This window comes from Trachinotus anak, unplaced genomic scaffold, assembly GCF_046630095.1.
Source record: "Trachinotus anak isolate AG129_WGS33_773 ecotype Australia unplaced genomic scaffold, CSIRO_AGI_Tana_v1 ptg000028l, whole genome shotgun sequence".
NCBI classification, from domain to species: Eukaryota; Metazoa; Chordata; class Actinopteri; order Carangiformes; family Carangidae; genus Trachinotus; species Trachinotus anak.
In genome coordinates, this window is record NW_027273879.1 from 4,833,814 (window position 1) to 4,856,261 (window position 22,448).

A 22,448-nucleotide genomic window follows, 5' to 3' on the forward strand; every position below is an offset into this window, starting at 1 on the left:
TCTCCCGTGCCTTCTACAGATTAGCATCAAGGCTAGTCTACTTTTGTGCATCCACATTCCAAGGTCAAAGTATTTCCTCATTGACTGCTTACGCTGATGAGACAGCACGAGACCTTTGAGGCATTTGCTTAATAAATTAATCTTGATTTCCAGTATATGCAGGTTCTCCCCCAGTAGTTTAGATATTAACCCATCACATTTTTTTTACAATTGTGAACATCTTGAATACTGTGATTGAAAAAGCATAAAAATAAAAGCATTTTGATGTAAAATATATCTCATCTGGAAAAACATTGGTTCATTTTGAAGTTTGGTTTGACCGACAAGTAATTACAAAGAATTCAAGCCATATGCATCTTAAATGGAAGTAAAGAGCCCCCTGTTGGGCACAATGAAACCCTTACCGGATGCATAACAAGCCGGCTGTTTTTTACTTTTCCTCCTATCTACCACTCCCCCACTACTCCTTGTTCTTATGACAGGAAAATTAAAGGAATGAGACAGAAGAGAGGGGGAGGGATGACTTCTGATTTAACCCTGATTTCAGTAAACTGCTGACTATAGCTTTTGCCTACTTAGTGCTGCACATTATCCCAGCCATTAAGGAGCAACCATCTAGATTAGGTCTCTGGCATATCAAGACAAAGCAAGCATGCCCTGTCATCTTTTTATAAATAATTGATCTGACTGACAGAATGATCTACATTCTCTGACTGATCTGGGCCAGCTTGTACACTTGCATAGCACTCACGAAAGCACAGGCGTGTATTAAAATACTGAGACAAGGACTTCATTACATATCGTGGAGGCTTCTTTATAGTTTGTGCAGCTTACCTCTTCATCAACTGCATTTAATCAGTTATCAAATGGAGGCCTTCAGAGTCAAGGGTTCATATTTACACTGGCTGTCATTATGCCTGCACCCTTGTGCTCTTGCTTGCACAGCAGAAACCCCACCCATACAACAAGTGCAAAGTGCTCCCTGTGTGTTTGTGTGTGTGTGTGTGTGTGTGTTTGTACTCCAGTAAGAGGGTGTGGGTTTGTGTGGAGGAGGGGAGGGAGTGGAAGGAGTGGAATACCTTCCCTGAGGCTATGATAAAGTCACAGAAGGAAGACTATGAACTCTTAAGTAGAGGCTGACTTGTCAGGACAGGACAGGCCTCACAGCACAATCAGACTAGGTCTGCTGTGCCTGTCTTAGCTTTTCCTCGACAGGCTACATTCAAACTATGAGCTCTCTAATTTGAATCAGCCTCGCAGTTGTCTAACTCAAAGGTCATTTACACGGTTTGGCTTCAAAATATTGGCTTCACAAAGCAGCGAGAACCCCTCTGTCATTAAAGGCAACAGCTTGTTAGCGCTTATAAGGACGAGGGGCGGAAAATATACATAGTTAACTATGAGACATTTTGTACTTGCAGATGCCTCCCACATGTGACAGCATTCAGTCTGACAAATGATTGACATCCATCATGTTAATTTTGATTTTGTCATTCAAATCACTCATCCATCATGGGGCATAGCTCTTTGCTGCTATCTGTTGGCTGCACAGCACAGTACAAACCAAACGCTGCCATTCTACTCAGCACCACACAGTGGTGCTGATGAACTGCTGATCATTTCTTTGCCCTGAAGCTAAGCTTTATGCACCCTGTAGTGGTTTATACTGTACATATCAATGTATGGGCAGGTGGTAGGAGTGCTGATGAAATGTAATTTGAGAGGGATTAGCTCAGTGTAAGAGAATCTTGTTTTACAATGATGAAACTGCCGTTTTCTTGATGAGAAACAACAAAGTTGAGCTGATACAGGAATTTAGATTAGACTGTGACAACGCTGACAAGAAAAGTCAACGCAAACCTTTACATGAATAACAAGTTGTCATTTACTTTGTAACAGCTTCATACAGCTGCTTCAGTGAAACAGGTCATCAAAACAGCAACCAAACATCAGTCAATCCCCATGCTCAAAGATTCAGGATCGAAATGTATAATGAACGTGGGAAGGTGCGTACTGGTTCACAGTGGGAAGTTGGGCTCAGAGTCGGATCAGGTCTGCTGTGGGCTGGATACAGTTCACGGCAGACAGGGCACAGAGAGGAGAAGCGAGACAGTTTAGTTAGCTGAGAGTTGTCAGTGGGAGCTGGGAGAAGAACAGCGTTTGATCTCTGCGGTGGTGGGCGTGTGATGCAGAGCTCAAACACAGTTTAAGGCTCTGTTAACCTTGGCCAGCGGTCAGGCCCCTCTGTCTGTCTCACATCTGAGAGTTGGGGAACGAGGGAAGGGATCAGTGTGGCTTAAACGACTGAATACGTTTAACTGAGAAGGAGGGGAAAAAATACCTCCACAACAATCTGGGTCCTCTTTGTTAACATACAATGGGGTGGTTTTTCAAGGGAGCTTTTCATGGTGGAATTAAAATGGATGGCTAGTGGTATCAGTGTGGGGGTTATAGACACAAGTCAGTGGAGACTGAAGATGGGGAGGTGTTAGACGAAGAGGACAAGATGTCTAGGTCATAACCTACTCAATACTGCATGAGAATAGATCACTCCGTCACTGCCACCAACAAACACATGGAGGCACATGTTGACAAGGTCGGAAAAATTAGATGGGGGGTCGTTGACAGGAACCATCGAGAAACAAACAGAGCAACACAGTCTTTCCAGTACACACAAAAAATGAAAAGTGTATACTAACACAGTTCTTACACATATAACCGAAGGTATACATGCAGTAGGCTTTATATAAGAAGCACACACGTATTGTAAATGTGTGTGCACATTCGTGGACGCATACACACTCTAACACGTAGGAATTATTTATGTGCTGAGACAGGCATTGTTGCGCTGCTCTTTGGAGCGCTACAGGGCGGCGGCCCCGGCTTTTGGAAAGCACAGCTGCTCGCCTTTCAAGATCGCTCCATCCTATCACCATGACAGTGAAGGTCTCACTCCCTAAACTCTCCCTCCGCTCTATTGCTCTCTCCCTCCTCTCTTCCATTTCTCATGGTGCTTTCAAATGGCGGGGTCGACCTGTCTTCGTGGTGGGACCCTCCACTCCGCTGTGCCGGTCCCTCCAGTGCTCCTGATTGACATTTAACTCGGAGACCAGGGTAAAGAGGGCCAAAGAGCATGAAATGGAGCCTGACCACAGGGGTGCTCAGTGAGCCTGACCACTCCCTCTCTCACTCCTCCACCTCCAATAGCCGCTGGAGTCCCAAGGGTCTGCAGGCGCCCCCTCAACCTGAGAGGTGAGCTCACGGCTCTGGGTGTAAAAGCACAAAAAGCACGGGAGTGTATAGGCCAATGCTGTGATGTAGTGACACAGAGAACAATTGCACTTCATTAGATTATCATCTTAGCAGTAAGCCTCCGCTTCCTCTCCACTGTCCACTTAACAGGGCTAAATGTCAATGTTCATCCTTTCCTTTATTCTGCTCAGCAGGTCGGAGGCATTTACTGTGTTTTTGAGGGTCTTTAGTGACACTATTACTCTCTATTGCACATATCTTGTCTAATACCACCACTCTCCGTCTTTAGGTACTTCCCTGTAATGCATGGGGGGGGCCATGCTTAAGATTTACTGTTTTAGTAACATTTAAATTTTATCACGCACCCATTTTTTTTGTGTTTCAAATCCCACTGAGAAAAATCGACCCTCTGGGCGACTGCCTCTTCACACAACTCATCACACTATTTCAGTGTGTAATACTGGTCAGTTGTACTGGTAGGTGTTAGCAGTGATTATGGCAGTTGACCAGGATGCGTCACTGTCTATTCACACTGGTTCAGCCCAGTTTTGACAGGAGCATGTTATTATGAACTAGGTGTGGAATGAGACAGTCTGGTCCGGGGGTGTCAAACTTAAGTTCATGCCAGCTCCTGGGTGAGGGGGTTACTGTACTGCTGGCCTGAAGAGTCCTGCAACATGGCTCGCCTGCATAGCTATCCAACTTCCAATCCACATAAGGGTCATTTAACAGGATCAGTGATTAAGGCTGTGAGTAATTGAATTAGGATTGCACAGCCCGAAGCTAAAGCTGCCTAACAGAGACTTGGACGGACTAAGATGAAGTTTGTGGGTAGGGTAAAAGAGGTGAGAGCCCACACATTATTTAACCTATATGCAGTGATTACAGATTTGAGTCACTGATTAAACAGTCATACAGCATAAAACTTTTTAATTTTAAACCAAATTCACAGTTCTTTGATGTCCACTTTCTGTAGTTTGTCTGTGTATAATGTACAACATGTGTATTGCAATGGAAAATAAAAGCAGGACATTTCTTTTGCTTTTTCCTTTGCCAATTCCATGATACATATGATTTCTACCTGGGACTGGAGTATTGAGTGTCATGCTTTCACATTGGAAAAGTGCTAAAAATACAGTCAAACATATCAGCATGGATGCCGAATTCACTTGATTCACGGGTGCTGCAGGAATGAGTCCTAAAACTTGGGAATTAGTCCAGATATTTGCACTTCTGGCTCCCACGTCCTGAAGTTGATGGGTTTTTGGTAAGATAGCTGAAATAAGGTCTGTGGTTAACACCTTTTTTTCTACAACATAATATACGTCAGTAAATACCCCAACTATGTGTTTTTTAGTCTTTTACGTGTCTTAAAAAAGGCTGGTTGTTAACAAGTGGCTGCAATAAAAATAATGATAAACTCACCAGTCCACTTTTAGCCTTGTTGTGTTCATGCCTGTGCTCTTGCAAACTATTACTAACTAGAGGGAAGGCTTTTGTAGGAGAGATAAGCATGCTAGTTGTGGTGTAGTTTATTTATAGCCTAACATTAGCTTTTCACTTCTGGTGATCCTATTGGGCTTCAGCCATCGGTAAAATCCCATTGGCTTTTAGCCGCGGGAACCAGGGTGTTGCTAACTTCCGGGTTGGCCTACAAAAATATGTCATCCCTGCAGCCCTCCATCGAGTTGACGGTGGAGGAGCTACTCACAGCTGGATAATGGTCCCTGTGAGTGTTAAATATGTATTAAATGCTTGGAAAAACATTTTGCTTTCTCTTTGTGAAGTTTCCAAAATTGAAATTGGCAGCAGTGTTCCAAAATCAGTGATTGACTGATGCTTGTTGGCGCAGGTCTTGTATGATTGTTAGTAGAAAACAGTAAAGTGCATGAATTTCCTCGAACGTTAACTGACAAATACTATGAAGTTCAGTACGTACTGAAAATTGTTTTAGTATATAGTATAGAAGTGGAACACAGTTTAAGTCGGATCTAATCGTTCGCTTTTCCTTGAAAAAATAAGTTGTGACAGGCCATTATTAATGTAGAACTGCCCTACTTATCTACACACACACACACACACACACATATGCATGCACCTATTCCTTGTAAGTGTACCACTCGCATTTCACTCAATAACTTAGACTCAAATCTCGTTTTTCAGGATAAAAAGGGAGTGCTGTCTTTCCTCGCTTATTTCTTTCCGGGCTAATAATGGGGAAGGAGCGGATCCTATAGCAGTGCACACTCTGCAGAAGGCAGGGAAAGCCCAGGACATGTTGCCAGTCTATCACAGAGCTAACACAGATTGACAGATAAACACACACACACTCCCATTCGTTCCTGTGGGAAATTTAGAATCTCTAATCCACCTGATTGTATGTCTGTGGGCTGTGGGAAGAAGCCAGGGTATCTAGAAGAAACCCATATGAACAGAGGGAGAACAAACACAGAATGCACCAGTGGCTGTGGATCAAACCTGTGAGGTCAAAGTGTCACTCTCTCCTGTCATTGATTCCTAGAGGTTAAATCACCTTTTCACTTGACCTCCTCTAACCTCCAGCTCAACCTTGTCAGTCTGAGTAATATATCATTTCTAAGCGTGTGTGGAAGTCAGTCACCCACTAAAGGCATGTTAACATATGATTTATTTCAATTAGAAAAAGCAGGATGATAATATGGGCAGTTTTTACACAGGACACCCAAGTGTTTACAACATCATACCGCAGGAAAACAGATTCATTTTCTCACTTTTCATTTTTATATTCCATTAATACTGTCCATGTTTGTTATTTGCACTTATGCCCCTTTCTGTATGATTTATTCCTGTTTATATGTTTATGTAGTTTGTACTTGTATGTGTATTTACTTTATATATGTAGGCCTGTACTATAACATATATGTTTTTTTATATCATATGAACAATTAGTGAAATTAATACTGTAATGTGGGGCTGAACAACTAATCAAAATATCATTGAAAGCACAATATGGCCAAGTACAATATCCAAATCGCAGGAGCTGCGGGTTGTGGTGCTACAGAGAAGCCCCACCATACAAACCATATTCTCCTGACGTAAAGGAATTTTTTTAGTGAAAATGAAATGCAAAAATGTCCAACTGAAATCTTAACTCATATCAGAATCACAATATCTGCCAAAATAATTGCAATAGGATAGCCCTATTGTAATGTGAAAGGTGTCGCTTCTAGTGAACAACCCACAGAGGAGTATCACCCAACTCTGCAGTTCCCTGTAGCTCTACTGAGCCTTTGAGCATCTCTCCTCTTTTTGGTTTTACTGCCCACAACTTTATTGTTCACCGCTTTCATCGACTTTGTTTCCAGCAGCAGCAGCGGGCAGCGGCTTTTAGTGAAAAAGCTTTGATAAACCAACTGCACACTACCTGCCCAAGACAAAGCTGGTGGTTAGACAGTGAACAAAGTGAAGCATTTAGCAGCTAAAGAGCCCTACCCCATGTACATATACACACTCACACATATTCATACACATCGACACATTCACTACACAAACATACAGTACAGTAATTGTATGAAGTACGACCGTGTGTGGCAGTGTAAAAGGAGGACATTGGTAGTGGGGACAAAAAAGAAAAAAACACTCTCCTCATTATCTCTCCCACAGTCAGTCAGCAAACACTAAACACCGAGGCAAAGAGAAAAAAGTCAACTATAACAGACAAGAAAAAAAGAAGCAGCAGTTCTGGCAGAGCTGTGTTGACAACTTTCCAGGAGCTGATTTAGCGAAGGAATCTACATCTGTTGAGCTCCAGCCATTGGGTTGTTGGAGCTGCTTTAGTTCTGATGTGTAGACAGAGTAACCTAGTTTGCTCTGCACACTGCAAAGATAGCAACCTGGAACCCCAGAGCCCCTCGGCTCAGGCATTGTGATGGATATTAGTGCCTGTTTAATTGGCAAGAAACAAACCCTGGAATGAAACATCCCGCTCTCCTGCAGCAAAGCACACAAGCGGCTGATGCACACAAAACACACCAAATCAGATAGACACATACTGTCTACACTCCCTTTTCCTCTCCCTTCCCTCTCCCACTCAGTCTCAGTCTCTCAGAAGTATAAATCAGTAGTTAGAGTGTTGCTTTTAAAAGAAGCCAGGTACCATGTGAAGGCAGAAAAGACTGAGACAGGCTTTCAAAGGCAGAAATGTTTGGACAGCTTGTGAGAGCAGAAACGCTTGCTCCAGGGAACGGGTCACTGCACTGTTCTGGTATGTTTATGACACGAACGAGGGGACGTGTAGGAGTAGAAAGGCTGTATGTGCATGTGGAGTGCAGGTGTGTCATGTATAATGTATAATATGTGTAGAGAGGTCACTACACCGTGACGCTGTCTGTCACACACTGTCCCTTATGGCTCATCCATCATAGACTAGCTCCCTTAGTCTCCTGCTTTGTGTATTTTCTCACACTTCTCCTCTTGTCTTCTGTGTTATGGACACTAAAGGTTTTAAAGATTATAAATACTGCATTTCCACGTGTTCCCAAGTCCGTGAATCGAGGGAGAAGTGAATGGGATCTACAGCTCACCTATCTTCACCGCATTGTTTGACTTGGATGCACAATGTCATCATCAAACAACTATAACTGCAGACGGGCAGATGGCTTGCTCGTCCTGTTCGTCACCTGCTCTGGGCTGTTTGAGGTCATTCATTCATGCGAGGTGAATGAGCATGTGTGTTTAAGTCCATGTGCATTTGCAGGTGTGTTTGTCTCTAGACTGTAAAAGCAGGGAGAAGGTTGAGGCAGGAAGTGCATTGTTCATCCTGTCCTCTTCATCCTCAGCTGATCAAGGCTGAAGCCTGGTGACCATCATCCGCCAAGCTGCTACAGGTGAAAAGCATGTTTATGTCAGATTGAGTTCATTAGTTATCAGTTATGTTTTGGAGAGATAACACATTTTTAACACTAAATCTTTGTTGAAAAGTGGCTGTGTTACGTTTGAAATACATTTCCAGGCGGATGAAGAGATTATCTAGTTGCATTATAGTACAGTAAGTGTATTATCCAGTATTTTTGGAGCTTGACACATAGTAGGACTGAAGCGTATACTATGACTGCTTCAGTTTTGACCATTAAATCCCTTCTGCAAGTTCCCCAACTTTATGAAGTGCAATTTAAATCAAGTGCTCTTTGAAGACAAAAAAAAAAAGATGAGCTATGATGAGCTATCACTATATTGCTCACTATGTCACTAAGTGCTTTCTGTCTGTTTGACTTTCCTCCAAAATCTCTTATATCTTTTAAGAAAATTTACCGGTATTTAAATGTCACAAATGTTGCATAATGTAGCTTCACAATAAAAGCAAGTGGACACATTAATCTCTTAGATACACAGGGCATGCCATTTCAACATTTGGTAATATCTGAAACAATACAGTATGTTTCTGTGTATATGACACAAAGCACTTCAGCATCTTTTTAATTGTAAAATACATTGTAAAACAGCACAGCGTCTACATTTTAGTCTAATATGGACGAGGTTAAAGCCGTTTGTTCCTCATGCTTGTGAGTAAGCTTTTCATGTGCAGGCCAGCATTTGCTGGAAGGAGGCATTCGGTTTGGAGAACTCTCACTGCACGGCTGCTGATGGATGTCACCAAAATGGCATGATTACAGAGGAAAGTTGTGGTGCGATCTGGATGCGAATCACCTCCAGTGAGAGCCAAAATAGCTGTATGAGTGATAAATAGATGGAAATAGCCCACAGTGTCCAGTTCACAGGCCGACTGCCCCACTCTTTGATCTCTGGTCCTAATGAGCTTTCAGAACAGAGCCAGAGATGAGAAGACGGGGTTTTTCAAAAGGACCCTTGATTCTAGGGGAGACCTGGGGTAAGAACTGCTATAAGCAGGCCTAAGATGTTGCCTCAACTAACATTAGTATTCCCTGAAGTATTCCCCCGCTGCATTAGTAAAACCTGCCCACCCACCCAACTCTCCTGAGCAAGGTCACTTTCATCATTATGAGCTAAGTTATAGCCTACAGAAGGCTTACAGGGATTGAAACCATACATTTGTTTATGATACAAAATACTTTTTCTACTGTAAACAGATGGCTTAATAATGTCAATAATTCCCTTTGTAGAGATGGCAGCTCCCCACCCACCCCTGGGTGAGTCTAGTAGTTGGATTTGTTGGGAAGGATTAAGTACTAAACCACCGGTGGGCTGAGACATTGCCAGGGGAAAAATATTTGTTAAACTGCAAAGTGCTTGTGTACAGCACATTCAGTTAAAAGCAGAATTCCTCTGTGAGAATATGCAGCTGGATATGCAATCAAAAAGAATATTTAATGTCTTCCCCCCTCATTCAAATTCAGCACGCGGCACACATGCTCTCCTTTACTGTTGACAGGCATATATTAGCTCTGCACATATTAACCTCATATCAGTCACACAGACGTATAGATACCTGCACATCATTATAGCTGCTTCATTACTGTGATGAACAGAGGGCAGCGGTAGAATTTCTTACAATGCTAAAAAGAATATGATTTGGCTAATCACAGGCAGGTTATTTATGGACAAATAAATGAATTAAAGTTGACTGAAGTTCCCAGTTAAAGGAGAGGCAGACTCCTTTCTATTGATGATGAAAAACTTTAGGGATCGAGTCATCTTTCTACGTGGGACTCATTGGAAGTGCTTAATGATACCCAGGCCCCTCTCAAAGGCTACAGAAGCAGCAGGACATCAAAGAGTGGTTGACAGACAGACAGATTCTGAGTTGCATGTTAAAAGCCCATTTCTCTTTAAAATGAAAATAAAACTGAAACACAGGCACACACGCACACACACACACACACACACACATCACCACTCTATGAAAAGACCCCACCATCCTCCCTATCTCTCTGCTGTGAAATACTACCTCCACCTGAAGACATACACGTTGCTAGATCCATCTTTCTTCAAATCTTTTTATTTCATTTTTTTTTCATATTCTTCAAACGACTCGTGCTCAGGCATAGCCAGGCATGTTTTTGCATCATTAGAGCTGGTGGGTGTATTTGGAGACAGACTAATGACAGCTCGGCTTTCCGGCTCAAATGAGAGCCATTGCTCATTTACCCCGAATAGATACATAGATAGATTAGGTGGAGGTGGAGGTTTGGGGGGGGGGGGTTGACACAACATCAAACTTGAGCCATTCAAATTACAGTCACGGATTTAGTATGTGACAATTGCTAGGCATGTTAATGTGTGGTTTTTTCAGAACAGTAAATCAATTGGACATCACCATGTTCACGCAGCTGTCACACAGGATGAATGGTCGCCATGATCAAGAGGAGCAATGAAATAGAATGAGGAGTGTTGTATGCTGTGATGTTATAAATTTACTGGCAGTCCTGATTCACAATGGATGGCCTCAGAGAGACGCCGTCCTTCCAAGGCTTGAGATTCTGGCATGGTCCTTTGCGATCTATCTTTCTTTCCATTTATCTCTCCTCAATCTGCCTCCCTATCTGCCTCTGTTCGCCGTCCAAATTCCGATACAGTTCACACACCAACGCAAACTCACTAACACACTCCATGAGAGCATTGATATGGACTGCCGCCAGCAATCAACACTTTTTTAAAAAATGTCTTTCTCCACTTACCCACTTCTCACTACTTTACCGCAGCTTCCTGCTACAGCTGTTTGCTACTTTCAGGTCACATCCTATTTGGGTAGCCAAGTCAAGGTAGTGCACTAATGTGTCCTTTTGTTAACTGTTTGGAAGTAGACACCACAATTTGAGTGTCTACGCTGACCCGTGCTGTTATAGAATATTAACAACCAAATGCAGTGGCCTTATTTTCCTGGGCCGGCTCCAGTTGGAAACACAACATGTTGACAACACTTCATAAAGTCCCCCAAAACCCTGCGTCTGCAGCAGCCCAAGGCGATACAGATTAGACCATAATGTGGATTGATCCCTGCTCCCTCTCCCTCCCACCTCTCCTCTTCACACATAACGTATGTGTGGGTGTGCGCATGTGTGCGTATACACCGTGTGCTGCAGAATTTGTGTACAATTTGGGAGCAGACCCCAGCTGCACGCACATTCGGCAAACACACAGCTTGTTTCCACACCCTCCCCAACCTTCTTTTTTAGTTTATGCCCCCCCACCCCACCCCACCCCACCCCCCACTTTTTTTTTTTTTTTTTTTTTTTATTCTGGGTCTTTCTGTGAGATTAATTCCTCTCTTCCCATCTTTGGGCTGTCAACTCAGGGTATGGAGTCATTTTTTAAAGGCCGCCGCTCCTGAGGACGGGAGACTGATTGAGTTGTGGCCTTTTTCTGAGTGGGTAAAGAACAGGATTAATGCATAACTCTTGAAACCAACATGTTGAAAAAAGAAGAAAAAAAAAAGCTGAGAAAATGTCCTATGGGAAAGGGTTAAATGGAAGTTTACTAACAAGATTATATAATATCATTATAGCATTATATCCTATGCTATTAATTCTTTATGAAGAACATGAAAACTGATTTTGACAAGTAGCGTAGGTGTTAAACAACCTTATAAAGTAAATTAATGATCATTAGAACAATTATTTATGAACAAGTGCTTAATTGTACAAAACAACACCAAGCTTCTAATCTGTGCAATTGATCCTCCACAGTCCAAACATACACAGTCATACAGCTTATTGACTGTAACTAGGCACAGCAGGCCTGTCAAGCTTTGGATTTCACGACATGTCGAGGGATTTGGGGAAGTTTTGTGTTGGTAAAGTGTAGACAGGTTAGTCCTCGTGTTACAGGCCCTTTCTCTTGTAACCAAAAGTGAAGAAGCAGTGTTTGAAAATGTGAAAGGTTTGTGAGCTGAGCAGCATTTTCAATCAACTCGGAGCTAAGTTTAGCTCAACTAAGAAGTGAATCTGCCACTTGTAGAACTGTTGACTGCACACGTGCTGTGTGAGAAAGGAAAGCTTTAGAGGCTAACAAATGTATCTAAGGAGTGTAGGGCTTAGTGAATAGTCAATAAGTGCTAAAGTAGTTTGGCTAAAGGAAGAATTGATTGTTATAATGGGAATTGGTAAATCAGCAATCTGTGTACGATATCAGCTTGAGGGATGCATGCCACAGTGAATGGCTGGTGAATGGCTGCATGCAGAAGCGCCTCTCAGCACGCCATCCATCTGTGCCACTCTTTGGTTTTGAAAAGGCAACAAAAACAATAATAATAACTGTTGACAGTGCAGACACTTCTGTGCATTGAAAAACCACAAGAGAAGAGGAGGAGAAGGAGACTGTGGACCTGGTTGTGGGTAAGGAAAAGTGTGTGGGCTTTTTTTTTTTTTCAAAATTTTTATTCAAAATGGCATTTAAAAATTGGCTGATGTATTCTGCATCATTTCCTGTCACACTGTGACAACTTGATCCTAAATTTCTGACACTGTCTGAATTTTGAGCAGTGTCTATAGCTGCCAAAGCTCAAAATTGAATGGTGGCGCTATGTTGGACTGACAACCAAGGATTTTCTCTCATGACTGTCAACAGCCCAAAGTTACATAATATAAAGACAGGCAATTGCATAATTCTGATAATTTCTCATCAAGACAAGAAACGTGTGGTGTTTGTCGAGGAGCCTCCTTTGATATGTTAGATAATATTTCAAATCCGTGCTTTCCACAGTGACAAATCATGACGTCACCATCTTTTACACTGCATAACATTAGGTTATTTTCCAGAGAAGTGAAACAGCAGCTCTGCTCATTCAGAAACCCAGCAGCACACCGGCTGCTCCACTGTCTGAAGGAAAGTGATTCTGCATTCACTGAGGAGTTCCTGAGAACTGATGTTCTCAACAAAGGGAGTGAATCAGAGGTTGGGCCTGCACTTTCTCATGAACTCCTCCCAACGCCGCTCCCTCCGCTCCACTCCTCCATCCTTCCCTTGGCCACTCAGAGCTGAATAGCTGATTAAGCACACATTGATTAGTGCAGGCTCATTAGCATCCTGTTTGCGTTGACCACTCCACCATTTCCAAGCAGCAGCAGCGGCAGCGCACACACACACACACACACACACACACACACACACACACACACACAAGCAAAAACACACAGATTCTCTGCCTCTTTCACTGAGCCCCCTTGCTGCTCTGACTCAAATGGATTAACAAGCACAATATTTCTGCCAGGGACAGGAAATCACTGAACACTTGTCAGGAAGCCTGCGATCGATGGAATTCACATCATTGACCCTCTCTCACCACATGTGCCCTCTTACCCACCCCCACCTCCCCGCGTGCCCCGACCTTTCCACGCTACCCACAGCCCTACTTTTTCCGCCGCAAGCCTTGCGCCAGAATCCTATCCCTGATTTTATATTTGCATTTCTTTACATATCCAATTAGGCACATGTCGAGCTTCATCATAACCTCCCCGCGCCGACAGAAATACACACATGAACACCTGCTCACACACACACATATGCCAAAAAAATGATCTCACTCTCTCTCTGAAGTTAAACTCTAGTTGTGAGCACATCTTCTCTTCCTCCTGTTCTCTCATCTTCTCATTCATTGCAGAGTTTATGGCATCGTTGGCAGCCCAAGCTAAAGCACCACAGGGTGTCTCCAAGGTTAACCTAATACATTACAAGCAGTAAAGCACAGAGCACTGAGGCTGCTTGTGCTATTTGTGTGTGTGTGTGTGTGTGTGTGTGTGTGTGTGTGTGTGTGTGTGTGTGTGTGTGTGTGTGTGTGCGCGTGGTGATTATGCATCGCATTTTATGCACGTTTGCATATTTTTTGTTTACACAAAAACTAAATCTTAAAAAAGTGTAAAGCGACTTATTCCCAAAGGCAGACATATTCAGTTCATTGGATGATGTAAGATGAAAATATCTCCACTGGAACAGAATCAATATATACTAAAATATGTGTGTCCGGGTAGTCATCCAATTATGACACATTTTAGTTAAAATAAAGGACATAGAAAATAAATGTGTTGCTGATTTCTCCATCGGCCATCTGTTGCTGGAAGATTCACACAGAGAGGGAAAGAGGAGGGGAGGGCTGCTTTGACTACTGAGCCTAATCTATTTTGTACCTGCTTTTGATTGTGCAAATCTCAATTAGATTCTGACTGAATAGGGGTTTTGGATGAATTCAGTACTTAGACAAAACAGCTATGAAGTATGAACTAATGTGGTGTTAATCTAGGAACCTTCTGCAGACGAAAGAGAGAATTAGAGGCTTATCTCTGGGTAAACAAATCATACAAAAAGAGCAACAACAATAAAGCAACATGACTCCAATGCTCTATTAATAAAAGGTGGCGCATTTATTTTATTTTTTTCTTATTGGCTGAAGAGGCTGCGCTCTGCGCCGTGTAAGCTCTCGCCCTTTCATGGAGGTTTCTTCTCTGGCTGCTGTGAGCTTTCTGGAGTGTGACAAATAACCCAGCAGGCCTGGAGCCCACAGCCCAGTAAGCATTCCAACAATGCCATATTACTGCATTAATATTTAAGGTCTAATGTTTCCCTAACTGGCATTCAGACAGCTGGCTAAGGGCCTCGTGCTAAAAAAAGCATGTAAGGCTCGGCGCTCTGTGGAATGCCATATATGTTGTTCATGTGTTAGATGTGTAAAAAGAAAAAGACCTAATTTGTAATGACTTTTAAAGTGTTTCCTTCCTAAGTGCCGTGGTTTACATATGAATACCTGAACAGAAATACAAGGTTACTAAAAACTGGCTTAAAATTTGTAGCTAATTGTTCATTTATTTTAAATAATAAAGACAAGGTCTCTTGCAGTCTTGTGTGCTTTAGGCTATGCTGTGCAACTTTTAAAAGAACAAATAGCTTTCTGTAAAGACATGCTGTGAGTGCCTAAACATAATCATAAAAAAAAGTTTAATAATGCTATAGACACAGTGGATGTTGTACTAGAGGATTGTTTAGAAAACAAATAAGTTGTTTGTGAATTTTTAAAAAAAATATGTGATATGTTTTCAGTATCCTAACCTTAACCCTAACAACATATACCCACAGAAAAAGTTTTTTTCCCTTTGTATATTTTAAAGTATTTGTGGTATAGAAACATCATTTTTAGGAGACTGTTGCCATAGGAAACATGTTTGTTGTTTCTGGCTTGTGGTCTCATTCCACTCATTCGCCATTAAGTTTCCTTATGATGATAATGATGTCTTTAAAGCAACAGACTCAAGGTAACCTTAAGAAATGATGAATTCAATGTGCCATTATTACATAACTGCCACTTGTGGCTACAGTGGCTGCTGTTTAACAAAACTCACATAGTGTCACTTTTATGTCTCAGCTTCCTTTTGTGCTGAAGGAGAAAAGAGCCAAGGGGGAAACAGGAAGAGCAGATTTATGCACGCATAAAGGAGGTAACTGGTGGCATAGATGGAGTTCAGGTGTGGTTTTCGTCCTGTATGAAAGCTCAAATAAGGAGTTTGTAATATTTGTAGTTGCATTAGTGGTCTCGGGGTCACAGCAGTGTCACTTCACAGCAAAATTTAACTTGGATTCTTGGTTCTTTCTGTTTGGAGTTTGCATTTTTCTTGTGATTGTGTGCGGATAACAACCAGCTGTTCCTGTTTCCTCCCACAGCTGTGTGTTTCTCTGCTGTCCACACAGTGCAATGTGGAATAGGAAGAATCACAGGAAGACAAAAAGACTACATTACACATTTTTCATCTCGGAGCATTGATAAAAACGTTTCGAAAAAATTGTGTAACATCTGATGATCACAAGAATTGCAGGTTGCGAAAAAAAAACAAAACATCTTGTACACTGCCTCCATCTGACCTTGACTCACCAACAGGCTTTGGACCGTGACTCTGATGTCACCTTCACATTCACATCATTATCGCTCTGGGTGTTGCACATGTGTTAGCACGTTTATTAACAGCCTAATTATGAAAACATTTATTATTTGAGAAAAAAAAATTCTGCGGGGACATGCATCAGTCACAGAAACACATCATCCTCCGGCATACATTACAGACTTTGTGGCAACATGTTTTTCTGTTTTTTACAACCGTGCCAGTTTTTTTTTTTTTTTCCCATCTGGCTTCTCTCTCCCAGTCTGTGGATGTACCTGCTCTCCTCTGCCCCTTGTACCCCCACAGGTGACAGTAGAGCAATTAAATCCCTGGTGCCCAGATTACTTTATAGCAAAGGTGCGGTCATCGGTACAACATGTGTGGGTGTAGTCTAAAACTATGTAGGATTACACAAACGGTTGAGCAGGAGAGCTTAAGCATTTCAGTAACAGATACAGTCAGCATGACATGAAATGAGAGCGGAAGCTGGTGGGATCTAGTCAAACCTGGAGGCTAATTTTGTAAGATTGGGGAGGAGGAATGTTGGGGGAAGAGCTGCTGGTGCACTGTAACTGAACCCAAAGCTGCATATTAGCAGGGGGGAGTGTCTGACGTATGTATGTGTATGCTTGCCTGTGTATATTTTAGTGTGTGTGCAAATGTGTACAGGAGCGTTTGCCATAGCTGCGATGGAAGGAACAGATGGGCGGGGGAAGTGGACTCCTGTGCCTGAGGAATACTGTGGCGCTGAGGATCAGAGTGCCGCCTACGTTCCACCCTGGGCCCCAGTTACCCACTACAGCACATGGAGCCCGTCCAGCACCAGCCCATCATGGACCAGCCCCCCGCGCCATCTGTCTCCTAGGACAGACAACCCCCCCACCCCCCCACCCCCCTTCCCTCCTCCTCCTTCCTCCTTCTTCTCAGCACTGTGTCCTCGCCAACCCCGCTCCTCTGCCACGCCACCCCCATCCCGAAACCAAGAAAACAGGCCCAACAGTTACACGGACGTTACGTGTTGCTTTTTGGAGCTCTGGGAAGACAGAAGGAATTTGAAGAGATGACTCAAGGAGGAGATGGAGAGCCAAGTGCATTTAAACTCATACATCAAGAGGACGGAGCGATGATTTATTTATGACAAACCTGCCTCTACACAATTTTCTTTAGATAATTTGGTCTTACAGCATGCTTGGAACAGCTTGTAGGTGGTACAGAAGAGGGGAAAGACAGAATTTAAACAAGTTAACATGATCTGGCACAAACTGCTTATCATGCTCAATAACCACAGCTCATTATTACAAAATTGAATTACATAATGTGGATGATTTCATCTCAGCAAACCTCACTGTTACATTGCTTCTTGGTGTCACCTCAGCACCATCTGTTAATATGATACCAACCTGATCAATTCATTTAGTGTCATGGATGTCAAAAGCCAACATGAATCCAGTTTTATGATTAATCTGCTCCTGACATTGGCTTTCATTTAACAGCACAGATTTGATCAAAGCAAGGTCAAGTCAGCGTTTCCTCATGTTAAAGGTTTCCAAGTCTTTTTTGATTATAAAGCAGGTCTAGGTTCTGTATTAATACTGTGAAAGTATCAAAGCGCTCAGCTGACATGCACACAGCTTATATTCATAAACTGAGGCTTAAAACAAGCCGTCAAGACTTCTGTAACTTTGTGATGTCACAACAAAACAGTCACCGCTCTCAGCCATGCCCCAAGCTTGAACCCGAACCCACTGTCCAGCCGTGCAGGATTTGGTTTCTCTGAGTATTTCCCTGAAATCTTCTGTATTTTATTTCATTGGTGAGATGTTTTTTTTAATGGATATCAAAACTTCACATAAAACACTGGAACAGTGTAAAATATGGGACCTTTAACTTGGAACTTTTTTCTTCATTCCTTGGTTGTTGTTTGAAAATATTTGACCAGTGTGAAAACAATGTTGGACAGCAACTTCTGTCAAAGGTGGAGTTTTGAAACAAACAGAAATGACAGAAATGAGTAAGAGCAAACGTGACATGAGCACACAAAAGATGAAGAAATAAATATCTTTTATATTTATTTTGACTGCTCTCTCATTTTAGACTCTAACAGTAAACTGATGAAGGTTGCTCGGGACAAATATATGAACCAGGATGCACAAGCAACAGCATTCAGCAGCTAGTATGGCTGCATTGATACAGGCAGATAAAACCTTTGGCCTGTCTTAATCACCTGTCAGCTCTGTCAGTTACCCCCAGCCCTCTAACCGAGGGGGAGTGTCTGATGTCCCATAATGCCCTGCCTCTCTGGTGTCTGCAGAGATAATGAGACAATACTGTACTGAAGCTATGGACACCACGCTGGGTGGGAAGGTTGGTTGGGGTGCAGTAAGGACCGATAATGAGGGACAAACTCTCGCAGGCATGGGGGTAGTGGCGGTGGGTGGACCGTGTTTGGAGGCAACCGCAGCAGGAGGTTCAACATGAGCCAGGAGGAAGGTGGAGGAAGAGGAGACGGAGAGAAAGACGAGGAACAAAGAGCAGCAATAAAATGCTGCACACAAGTAAAAGAAAAAACACAGCTCACAACAGATTAATGAAGACACCGAGCAGCTGGACATCCAGTACACTGTGTACATATGCGTGTGTGTGTGTGTATTTGTGGCTGTGAGGCTGAAACTTACGAGGAAACCAAAGCAATGACAGAGTGAAAGAAGCCTCAAACTCTCCCTCACTAACAAGTCTATAGTCTCATCTGCTCATTTATTTGCAGGGAGTAAACCCAGCTCATTAAGTGGGAGGAAAAACATTGACATAAACACTCTTCAGGCTCTTCACCCTCCCCCTGTAATGACATGACTATTATGATGGTAAGGGGGTGTTAATTTAGCCCAAGACAAACAAAGCTTCTCTAACTACCCCCCCGTGTTATATTAATATAGCTGTGAATACTCTCCCTTAGGAGTCACCGTCTGAGCTCTGCTTTTCCCCCTTGCCTGTACCAAATCTCCCACACGCTGCTTTCATTTGTGTTTCTGTAACTTTTTCTATTTTTATTTTTATTTTTTTAGCTTTCTTCCCTTTTTACTCAAATCCTCATTTCCCATTCATTCTTTAAATTTTTGCTGTTTTTCTTTCTTCCTCTCTGATTTGTCTTCCAGGTAAGATATATAAAAACATTTCTTCCTCTTTTTTTTATCCTAATCACATTTGACAGGTTATTGTTAATTTTTTATTTATTTTTTATTTTTTATTAAATATTGTCAGTGTATTTGGAGATGTATGTGTGTAGCAATAAACAGACACACAAAAGCGTGCAGGGCAGCAGAGTTACATTAATTCCTTGGCCCTCGGGAGAGTAGTGTATTGATTGGGCCTTGGTGCGGTTTGTCACAGGTGATCACAGTGATTGGGCCACTGCTCAAGCGTGTTATCCAGCTCTGCCCTGGAGGAGAGCACTGTAAGGACTTAAACAGCACAAACTGACTGGCACTAATGGAGAGCACCACTCTTATTATATGAGTCACTTGTCTGCGCTGTCAAATGGAGCGAGAAAATGACTGACACGCAGAGAAGTAGCATCTCAGCTGAATGGGTTTGGGCTCGTGGACAGTGAGTAGTTGTGTCACTTCGGGACAAATAACAGGTGAAATCTGTGCCTTTCAGTGCACGACCTTGGCTTGGAGTCAAAGTGAAAGCCAAAGCCTTTCATCTGCACAATAGTAGAGGGTTTCTTTCCCTCGGTGCTCATCCTACATCCTGCGACCCTGTTCCCGCCTCCCTGACATTCCTCTCCTCTGGTCCCAGGACCTGCAGGCGTGAATCCTACAGGACTAACATCCACGACATCCACCCTCTGTTTCTCTGCCTCTCTTTCTCCTTTAAATCCTTTCCATGTCCATTCTCACCTCCCTCAAACCTTGTCCTTGTTCACGCGTCACCCTGCAAGAGCCCTGGTTCACTCCCTCAACAAGACCATGCTGCATGTTTCCATTCACTTACTTCAAATCTTTTGTGCTCTATTTTGCTTGATTGGAAAGCATAAAATATTCTTAGATTGATTTCCTTCCTGGGTCAGTTAATTTCATCTGCCCACAAAAATCAAACGGAGACTACTTAAAAAAAAAGGGCCATGTTTTGAGAACTCTTCTTGTTGATGTGTTCAAGGACATGCTAGGATGATCCAAGATTTCAGAGTGGTCCGTGGAACTGTAGCTACTGTGATGTATAAAATGACCAAAATTAGTCTTATTCTTTCATGGCACTTATTATGGTTTGTTGCTTATGTTTTCCTTCTTCAAGCATGTATTACCACTGAAGACACTTTGGTAGTATCCCATGGTGGGTTTTTTTTTTTAATAGCCTGAGCCCCATATCTTTAGCCACAATATATTTAAATTTGAGTACTCCTTGGCCAAGCAAAAATGAATAATGAAGAATAAAGTATTTGAGCACCAGAGTTTTATTCATGGCAGCGGTGCGAAGGGTCTGAAGCTGAAATTCTGGAAATTATATACACAGAAAACTTAGTTCTTCATATTTTAAAAGGATGAGAGAATTTCAATAATCAAAACATTTTAGAGACTTTAAAAAAATCCTGGCTTTGGTGCTGTATGTAATCTAGCTTGATTTTTACAGCCTCTTGAAATGAAAAGAAACAGGTGACTGCCTGGGAAACAGGATATCGTTCTAAAAATGTGTGGTATGCTTCGCAACAGTAGAATAATTTCGTAAATTAATGGTCTAAAATAGTGATTCCCAACCAGAAGTACAGGTGGTACATCATGGAAGGATTGTAGAGCAGCTAAGCTCATTTGAAAAAGAAAAAACAGAAATTATGACATGATCAAAAACAGTTGAAATTGTTAGCTAAGTATTATATAATATCCAGTTTATGCCACCAGCTAAACCTTGATGGCTCCATTTAAAATCAGTTCAAACGAGCACATTTGGAACATGATGGTTGTTGACGTAGTCGGGTTACTTGACTTAAAAATGTGTATGGTCCTTTAATTTTCACCTCTCTCACATTTAAAAAAACAGAGAACAAAACTCGCCGTCTGAAACATGATGAGAGCGGGAAAACAGTGAAAAGATCACAGCTGGTATACCAGAGGTGGTAAGTATATTTACATGCATTACTTTAAGGAGAGGAGGAAGAGTCTTTCCTCTGGATTAATACCTAAAAATAACCCAAGATGCTCATCAGTTGCTAGAATAGGATGAGACTGCAGATTCTTTGCCCAGTGCTCACAATTAACGCTGAACCCTCAGAATTGCCAAGCGGCCTCCGGAGATCTATTAGAATTACCATAAGCAAATTGGTCAACAACTAGACATATCCCACATGTGGGGTTAGCAGAGTATGACCCTACCCAGTCACCCTGCTGACTGACACTGTTCCCTGTCGACCTTTGGCACAGTCAGCTGATCGAATACACCACCTCAGAGCTGGAGTAAGCATTGTATGGGAGTGGGGCGGAAAAAAAAAACCAAAACACCGCCGTCTGCATTCCATCAAACATTCATAACCTGACCTGGCACAGGAACGGAAACTCTTAAAAAACCCATGAAACTGCACTAGAGGGTACACATTAATGTAAGGAGGGTGGAAAAGCGTTACAGCTTTAAAATATTAACCTCTTTATATCAGTTTGATGGCTTAATCGCCAATCAATAGCATTGTGCAGTGGCAGTGGCTGTGTGGGAACAGGATGGTGGTGATGAAAAATGCATGAGGCTGGGGCTGAGGCGGGGGGCCAGAAAATTAAACCCTGCCCGCCACATTTGCTGAGTTGCAGCGGTGGAGCTGGGATAAGTTTGAGTCGGGAGGTTTGTGTGTGTGTGTGTGTGTGTGTGTTTGTGTGTGTGTGTGTGTTTGTGTGTGGGTGAGTGGGTGTGTGTGTGTATGTGCATGTAGGGGTGTGGTTTCCCTGTGGTGTGTTTTGCACCTGAGTGAAACAAATAAAAACACTTGGACAATAGAAAACGCGCGCACGCACACACACACACACACACACACACACACACACACACACACACACACACACACACACACACACACACACACACACACACACACACACACCAGTGAACGCTATTGTTTTTCCGCAGCAAAGTTTAAAAGGAGGACAGCTTTGACTTCACTCCTGTTTCATTTCAGTCATCCATCCCATAAACACTGAGAAATACTCTCAACTATCAGTGAGGAAAGAGGATGATAAAACTAGGATGGGAGACACTGTGACTCCTCTGCTCCACTCACGAGCTGAAACTTGGTCACAGTGCTGTAGGACTCCTGCTGGCAAACAAATGTTAACGGTGACCCTAAAAATCCAGACTATTTTTAGTGTACCCTTAATTCCTATCTCGTTAGGACCAGAAGGC

At 42.5% G+C, this 22,448-nt stretch overlaps 1 protein-coding gene across 1 annotated transcript in view; it reads right to left on the reverse strand.

Moving 5' to 3' along the window:
- rapgef1b (Rap guanine nucleotide exchange factor (GEF) 1b) overlaps window positions 1-22,448 on the reverse strand; it is a 200,089-nt gene that overhangs the window by 43,580 nt on the left and 134,061 nt on the right. The window lies entirely within an intron of this gene.